Source organism: Lolium rigidum, chromosome 1, assembly GCF_022539505.1.
Source record: "Lolium rigidum isolate FL_2022 chromosome 1, APGP_CSIRO_Lrig_0.1, whole genome shotgun sequence".
NCBI classification, from domain to species: domain Eukaryota; kingdom Viridiplantae; phylum Streptophyta; class Magnoliopsida; order Poales; family Poaceae; genus Lolium; species Lolium rigidum.
Genome location: NC_061508.1, coordinates 111,461,338 through 111,469,037, shown reverse-complemented (window position 1 = coordinate 111,469,037; position 7,700 = coordinate 111,461,338). Strand labels below are relative to the sequence as shown.

Genomic DNA, 7,700 nt, shown 5'->3' with positions numbered 1-7,700 from the left:
AAACAACATCAATTAGAGCTCAAAACATGAAAATCCAAGGACAGATGGAATGCTCAGTTCCACTTATAGGAAGCAAACCATGTAAGTGAAAAAGAAAACAACATTAACCCTAAATATATGGCAGGTACTGAAGATGACAGCTTATATTCAGGTCGTCACAGATGGTGGTGAAGACATTGGACGACTAATTTGTTGTAGCAAATTAGTAGGCCTAGATAAAGACTTTTATTCCTATTGGCCCCTGGTTGTAAAAATTTCCTCAGGGTGGCACTTCACATGGTTCTACAACAGCTTGATGCCATTTTAACAAAATAATCAAATTATGTGGAGCAATAGTAAAATGAAGAATAGCATGCATATGTTCATATTTATCAGCATGATATTATTTTTATAGATTCAGTATTAACCATTTAACTGATCTACAGGTTATTGGAAGTTTTTCCTACATTTTATCAAAGCACGCTTCCTAAATAAGGCTGGTTGGTACATACCGCTTTTAGAACAAAAAATCTTCTAAGAGCACTAAGCTCCCAGGGTTCCGCGCTCCCCTGGACGATCGGCCTGTCGTTGTCGCCGGCTCCACCTGGGAACGTGTGTGTTCGTTAAACCGCGCCGTCGATCTCTCTGGTCTCATCTGCTGAGGAATAGACACGTGAAAAGGCAAGAAAAAAAGAACTTCTCGCAACAAGGCGGTGCCGCTCTGCCCATCGGGCATCTCTATCTTGCCTCTCCCGCGGCGAAGCACTGGACCGCCAGCGACTCGTTGTCCCTGGAGCAGAAGGAGGCGACGACCGCCGAGGAGGTGCGGGAGCTGCAGGAGGCTGCCACGGGATTTGCGGTGCGCAGCACAGCTGAAGAGGACGGTGTGCGACGGCGCTGGACAGGGGCATTCACCTCCCGCTCTATGTTGACTACCTCGACCCCTCCTCTCTCGATTAGGTTCGCGTCTTTTCCTCTTCATTCCTCTCTCGGCCTGATTTTTATCGATCTCTCTCACTAGGGGGCTAGATTCGAGTTCATAGGAAAGGGCAAGAGAGAAGGCATACTCAAAACAAGAAAAGGGAGGCGGCTAGCTTTGGCCCTTCCGCCGCCGGCGGGCTTTGCTCTGCTTCTCTGGCGTGGGGAATGCCCTGCTCAACATCTTCATTGTGTTTGTACTGCCGTCGTCGACTGGGTTACCTCAGTCCATGCCTGTGTTGAGCTGTCCCCGTATCTGTACCCGCGCCGCCGACATCTACATCCTCTTCGAGAAGGGAACAAAATGCACGCTCCTGACCCGTTTGGCCATCTCCTATCCCTCCAGACGAATCGGCCGCCGCTGCCGCAACAACGACACGGGTAATTAGATCTGAATCTTCTCCAGCTATGGCAGCAATCTCGTGTGCCTTCAATTCCTCTCGTGCAATAAGGTGAGGCCATCACCTCCCTCACATCAATATCTATTTCTGTATGACAAGTTTCACACTGTGTACTACTGGTCTATTATTTGCTGATGATTGGTGTATGAGTGTGATATGATGCAGAGATTAAGTCCAACTGTTGTCTATAGTTTTCATAAATAGCGGAGGGGTTTAGTTTAGAAATGATTCAGCTTTATATAACTGCAGTAATGCAAGCCAATGCTTTGGTCATTTTACTTTTTTCACATAGTTTGAGCAGCACCCGATAGTTCTTTTTTTTGCAGAGTTGGTTATCTGGTATTGAGTATTTTAATCCACAATTTGGCTTTGTAATACTATAATCAAACTTTGGTGACATCAGTAGTTTGAGGGAACTCCACTGAACCTTTCCTCAGGTTTTCAATAGTTACAAGGTTGTGACCATGGAATATAATTACACTGGATAATCTCCATATCTCATTACTTGGAACTATGTTAACCTATACAGACAATCGAATATGAGAGCCTGATACCCAGCTACGAATATAATAGTAAAGACTATGGAAAAGCACGAACAAGGTTCCAATTGTTGGATAGATGGATAGGAATAAATATTTTTTGATGGATTTTGCATGAAAATTGGCATGATTTGGTCTATCCAATGTTTGAGTTCATCTTTGTGCCAATGCAGCACTACTAGAGTAATTAATTTTTATCTAACTTAACTGGAAGTTGTGACATCAATTGTTTTGACAAAACTACCTGAGTTTGTTCTTAACTTTTTCAAATAGTTGCAAGGCTGTGACAATGAAATATAAATACATTGGATAACCTCATTAATTGGAACTAAGTTAATCTACTGAACATATATAGACAACAGATCATGAGAGCCTGATACCCAAACCTAGCTACAAATAATAGTAAAGACTATGGTCTATAGGCAACCACGAACAAGGTGCCATTTATTTGATAGATGGATTGGAATGCTTTTTTATATAGATTGTGCGTGCCAATTGACATGATTTGGTCTGTCCAAGGTTAGAAGTTCATCTTTGTGCCAATGCAACATCACGAGAGTAATTAATTTATCTAATTTGAATGTAAGTGTATACATATCCAGTAGCTTCACTAAAACTGAAGTTGTGCACTGCATTAGATATCTGCAGTTAGTGCAGACCATCCAATCCTGTTTAAGTGCAAGTCACGTCCATTGTATTTGTGATTAGCTCTCCTGATCGATGACATGTCCTCTTGCAGGCCGTGCGCTTGATGCAGACCTCCCATGTTTTCTCTTTTAAGCATAAACTCTCTCTTTTGGCTGAGAAGTGATCTGGGAGTGTGTGCGGTCGCTGCTTGGGGGTTGTGCTCGATCTGCGCGTGATCAGGGCGCGTTGATGTGGATTCGTCGATTTGGGGCACATCTTGCTAGGCTTCCTTCGGCCGGTGCCGCCACTTTGTTGTGTTCATTGTTTTCTAGGCGTGTGTGGGCACGCTGGCTATTTTTGGTTTGGACGTTGTACGTCTTGGTATACACCTAGATGCTTTTCCGGATTTTGTTTGTGAGCTAGGGATTTAAGTGCCTAGAGCCGAAAGATGCAATGCATTTAGCTGTGCGGTTTTTCAGATTCATGTCTTATCAGCGATGGCTCTTGGTTGCTTTGTCCTGGATCGATTTTTCCTACTGCAGGTTTAGCATTCAGGTTTAATTGTTCAGCATGGATTGCAGTGATAGTTTGGTCTATGACAGATTTATGGTCTATTTTACCTAGCACGGGTTTAGTATGAAGATTAGTTCTTAATCGTGTATGGTGCTTTCCCTGTTGTATTTCGGTAGGGTTGTTCCTTACATGACGTCTTCCTTATTATGGCACTAAAAGTATATTATCTACAATATAAATTAGCACTTTTGAGTGGTGGTTATCACTTTCTGCTTCAGCCATTCGTGCCAGTGTCGCTAAAAATGTACTCTGCAAGGTGCAAACATATATATCCACTTTTTTAGCAGGAGAAGGAAGAATAGGTGCTGGGTAGCAGGAACTTATACAGAATTTATAGGAAAATAGCAGGGGCCTTGGAACATACTGACTCCTCTAATACTGGGAAACTACTTGCAATCAGGTCTATAGAATAGTTCTCTAGGACGGACATGTGTAAAGCACAACTGTGGAAAAAATCAAAGCCAATGGTAATGCATTTCATTTAGTTCAATTGGCAAACCTATTAGAGTATAGACAAAATAGATTGACTCTTATGAGGCTACAAAGTTACTCAAGTATGCTGCCAAAAAAGTGTTGACCGGTTCATAATATTTGCACAGTAAAATGCAACTTGCCTTATCTTGCATGCTTTGGAATGCTTATTTATCCTTTTCGAGAAAGATTTGTACTCCTTTGTATTCTTCGATTTATTTCATTCAGGTTTTATTCAAAAGTCAATTGTGCCATAGGTGATTCCTATATGACATAAAGAACCATAGGTATTTTACCGAGTTAGACTGTCATATGTTGATATACAACTCTGTATGTTGTCACTGAGGTGACATATAATTAGTTAGTGTTTTGTTTCAGGTCGTCCGGACTCTTGGGATATATAGGGGATGAGGCGCCGATGACTCATAGGAGGTGCTTTGAGTGCTTCGACCGCTCACTTAGAGACGTGCTTCTTCATTCTTGTTTTTCATCTTACTACTGAAAGCTATTGCCTTCTTTCTGGAATGTCGTTTCCTTCCGGATATGGATGGCCATATTGTGCTGCTTGATTCTTGCTTACTTTTGGAGGAATTGCTCACTAGCTCTTTTCTGCTAGCTGCTACCATGTTTCCAGGCACTTTTTTTTTATTCTTCTCTGCCCGGCAATCTTACATGTACGAAGATCATTTGTACAGATTCTCTGGTCATGACGGCTGGAGGCTCATTACTTTTTGATTTTTTTGTAGACACACCGCTATTGTTGTTCTGCGGGGAGAGCTTGCTAAGCAGGTTGATGCGGATGAACTGATTTGTAGGAGTAACATGGAGCCTCTCATACTGGGCTGCACTTTCAAGCTGCAGGACTGTATGTTCTACCGGATTTACTAATATCTTTTCTATTTTGTTTTAATCAGTTTAGTCTCTACTACTTTAAAGGTATTGACTTGTGAGTTCATTGTTTGTAAAAATGCTCCTTAGTATGTTTTCGTTATGTGCACCATGCTTAATTTGACCCCAAGATACGGCTCGATGATTTGTATTAATCATGTGGATCCACATGTTTCTGCCCTTTTGAAATAGTGGTTGTTGTGAATTAGATTTCTTTAGATATTTTCGGCATGTGTTACTATGCCTGTCTGTGGTATTGTTACATGTTCTGTTTAATTCTTGAAGGTCATTGGGCCTGACTACATGGTTGAACGCCTCGCGCAAAAGGGTCATCGCCTTGCTGCACTTAATGTTGAAAATTCTTCTATGGACTTTCTTGCAGAGCTCATTCGAAAAGAGTCCATGGTATATGCTGGTTTCCTTTGTCCTTTGTGCATGTTCATTTTGGGTTGATCATTGTTTTACTGTATGTGTGCCTCAAATTACAGGTTAGGATGTTCAGGTGTAGGATGAAAGTGCAGGCCATTGCAAGCAATCAGAATTGGTAGTTTTGGTCATGTGATCGAGAGCGCCATTCCCAGGTGTCGTCATCTGTTTGATGAATTTTTCCTTGTTCGTTGTCTATGGTTTGCAATTCTCATAATTATTGTTGTGGTTTTGAGGTACACGCTTTGTGTGAAGGTGGGAGATGGTGAATCGGTGGTTGGCATTGCATGCTTCTTTTTGGAGATGTTGCCACGGATTTAATAGGCAAGCCCCCTGATGTACTCATCAATGAGTTCTTAGCGAGTATTCCCTTCAGATATCTTGAGGCTGGTTGGAAGGAGCTATGTTGTGGATGTGGTGGTGTCTCGCTTCTCTATTCGCTGAGAAATCATTAATTTCCAAGTCGCCAAGTTTTACACGGAGGGTGGTTCACAAAACATGGAATTTGTATCAGCATGCTCTTCTTCAGTAGGTGACGCCATCTGAAACACATGTGGTCGCCTCGCCCAAGCATCTTGCTCCTGCTGCCGTCCTGCTCTCTACAAGCAGTGCACGGCTGGTGCTGCTCATTTTTCAGTTGGTGCTATGGTTGAGCAGAGCTCACGTTCAAGTGTTCACTAATTATTGATAAATTGGTTTTGAAGTTAAAACGCGGAAAACATGCGCAAAATAATTTAACTGAAGCATCGGAAGTCGGCGCGGCAAGACGCGCGTGGACCATCTAGTATGAATCAAACGTGTATATGGTTGATATTTACCATTTTAAGAATAAGGCTGGTTAATTCTTAAACCGTCTCTCTTATCATCCACACATGGTAGTCCAGCCGTGCATCGTCGTCATTTCTGTCACTTCAAGCCCTGCGGCTCTTCATCCTTTCTACTTCACAACATCTTGACAAATAGATGGCCCCCAGCCTAGAACAAAGCTTGTTACTCTCTCCGATCCGTAATAATGCATTTAAGCAGTGTGGAATGTGGTTTGGTTATTAACTTGGTAAAAGTACTATATTACCCTGAAAATAAAATCTGGTACCATTCTACACAAGAATTGGGCCAACCAGCCCTTCTTTCAGTTGAATTCAGGAAATTATGACTGAACTTGTTTCCTTGCATTGAAACTATGGAAAAAGTCCCATTGTGTCAGGGAAGTAAAATTCAAGTTTCGCTGATAGAGTGTGTTGTTGTTGATTTCTGTATTTACTACTTGTAATGTCTGGATTAATTGTAGGAAACCTAGCGCATGGAGTAAGTCAGCCTACCCTTTATTTTTTTGCGTTATCAATGCTGCCGCTCACAATGCATATTGAGGCTGAGGGTAAGGATCTTTATATAGACTCCAAATCCTGCATATTTCAATCTGTTTCTAGATAGAACTCCGTGACTTGTTAAACCAACCATAATCATTAACAGTCATCTACTGAGCCCAAATGTTAATCAATTAGGTCCTAAACACGCATGCAAGTCGTGCGCTGAGTTTGAATTCGAAGTCGCGGGCTTTAACAATCCATTAGGGCCAATCCTACGGATAACCTGACATTCCACTCTATACTGTTCCGGGTATAATTCCAGCATATTAATATAATCTGCGGTCCAGTACAGCGGTGCTGGTTTCCTTGCCTATATTTCTTAAGTACAATTCCGCATCAATTGTTCCTTGTTATTTCCACGAATACTTCCGCATAGAGGTTTTGATTCCGGGAGTATAACAATGTAGCGGACATACAAAATACTAAAAGGCACAATTCCTACATTAATCACTAACCAAAGACTTAGGACACTTTATATCGCAGATTCGATGTCTTACTGCAGGTGGGCTAGATGCTGAATTATTAAATAAGGGGAAATTCCATTAAAAATGGTGATGCCGCTGATCTATAATCAAAACATCATAAAGAAACATGAAACCCTTCAAAAAATTCACTGCAGCATATATTCATCTACAGAAAAGCCATCAGTAAAGCAAAAAAACTGGCTTCAGAGATATGCTTGAATTAGACTGACAACAAATTACTTGGATAGTGAAGAACATATTTGATTAACCGCTCCTAAGTTGACTACAAATGGGGTAACGGCATCTTAAATATGAATATTACCTGCTGTTTTGAAGGACAGACCATGTGACAACTGGAGACTACAATGTTTGAGGACAACGTAGTTTGAAACTGCAATGAAACTATGAAGGCGCAGTTTTCTTATGTGAAAACACACACCAAAGTGTGTCTTATTCTGCATTAGAAGAGAACGTTTGAGATTATGCAAAGAGTACAACCAGAAAATAAAATCAAAACCCCACTGGGAAGAACAAAAGAGAACAGCAAAACCCCGACTAAAAGTGCCAAGAATATGGCATACTCAGTTAAGTTAAGAAATGCAGAACCTTCAACATATATTCGCATGGAATCCCTTCATGTGTATTTTTATAGAGCCTGCAAGAGTGCCAACACATATATCCGCATGAAATCCACACGTAATTTGCCGACAATCCAAAATAACCACACCATAAATAATTATCTTGAAAATGAAAAGGAAATCCACCGGTGACTGCTACAGAAAGAAGCGGACATAACTGCGGCTACACTGAACAGGGCATCCTCTAAGGTGATCTAATGCTAAATAAACATATTGTAGCTTGGCAATACTATGACACATCGAGAGTGTTTATCAACGGGAAAATAAATGAAGATAAGGGTACAGTAGATAAGGTCACTTGATTAAAATATTCGTCTAATTAATTAAAAGATAAATAAAATAGATGGTT

The 7,700-nt window shown here is 41.2% G+C and overlaps 1 long non-coding RNA gene across 2 annotated transcripts; it reads left to right on the top strand.

The window, feature by feature from the left end:
- Positions 1 to 719: 719 nt before the first annotated feature.
- Positions 720 to 5,146, top strand: LOC124653543. Of its 2 annotated transcripts, XR_006987975.1 has the most exons (5): positions 720 to 939; positions 1,023 to 1,409; positions 3,947 to 4,433; positions 4,742 to 4,861; positions 4,945 to 5,146. It is a non-coding gene; the product is annotated as an uncharacterized LOC124653543 (long non-coding RNA). The 2 variants fall into 2 exon arrangements; XR_006987969.1 differs by having other exon boundaries at positions 720 to 906; positions 1,001 to 1,409; positions 3,947 to 4,861.
- The last annotated feature ends 2,554 nt before the right edge of the window (positions 5,147 to 7,700 follow it).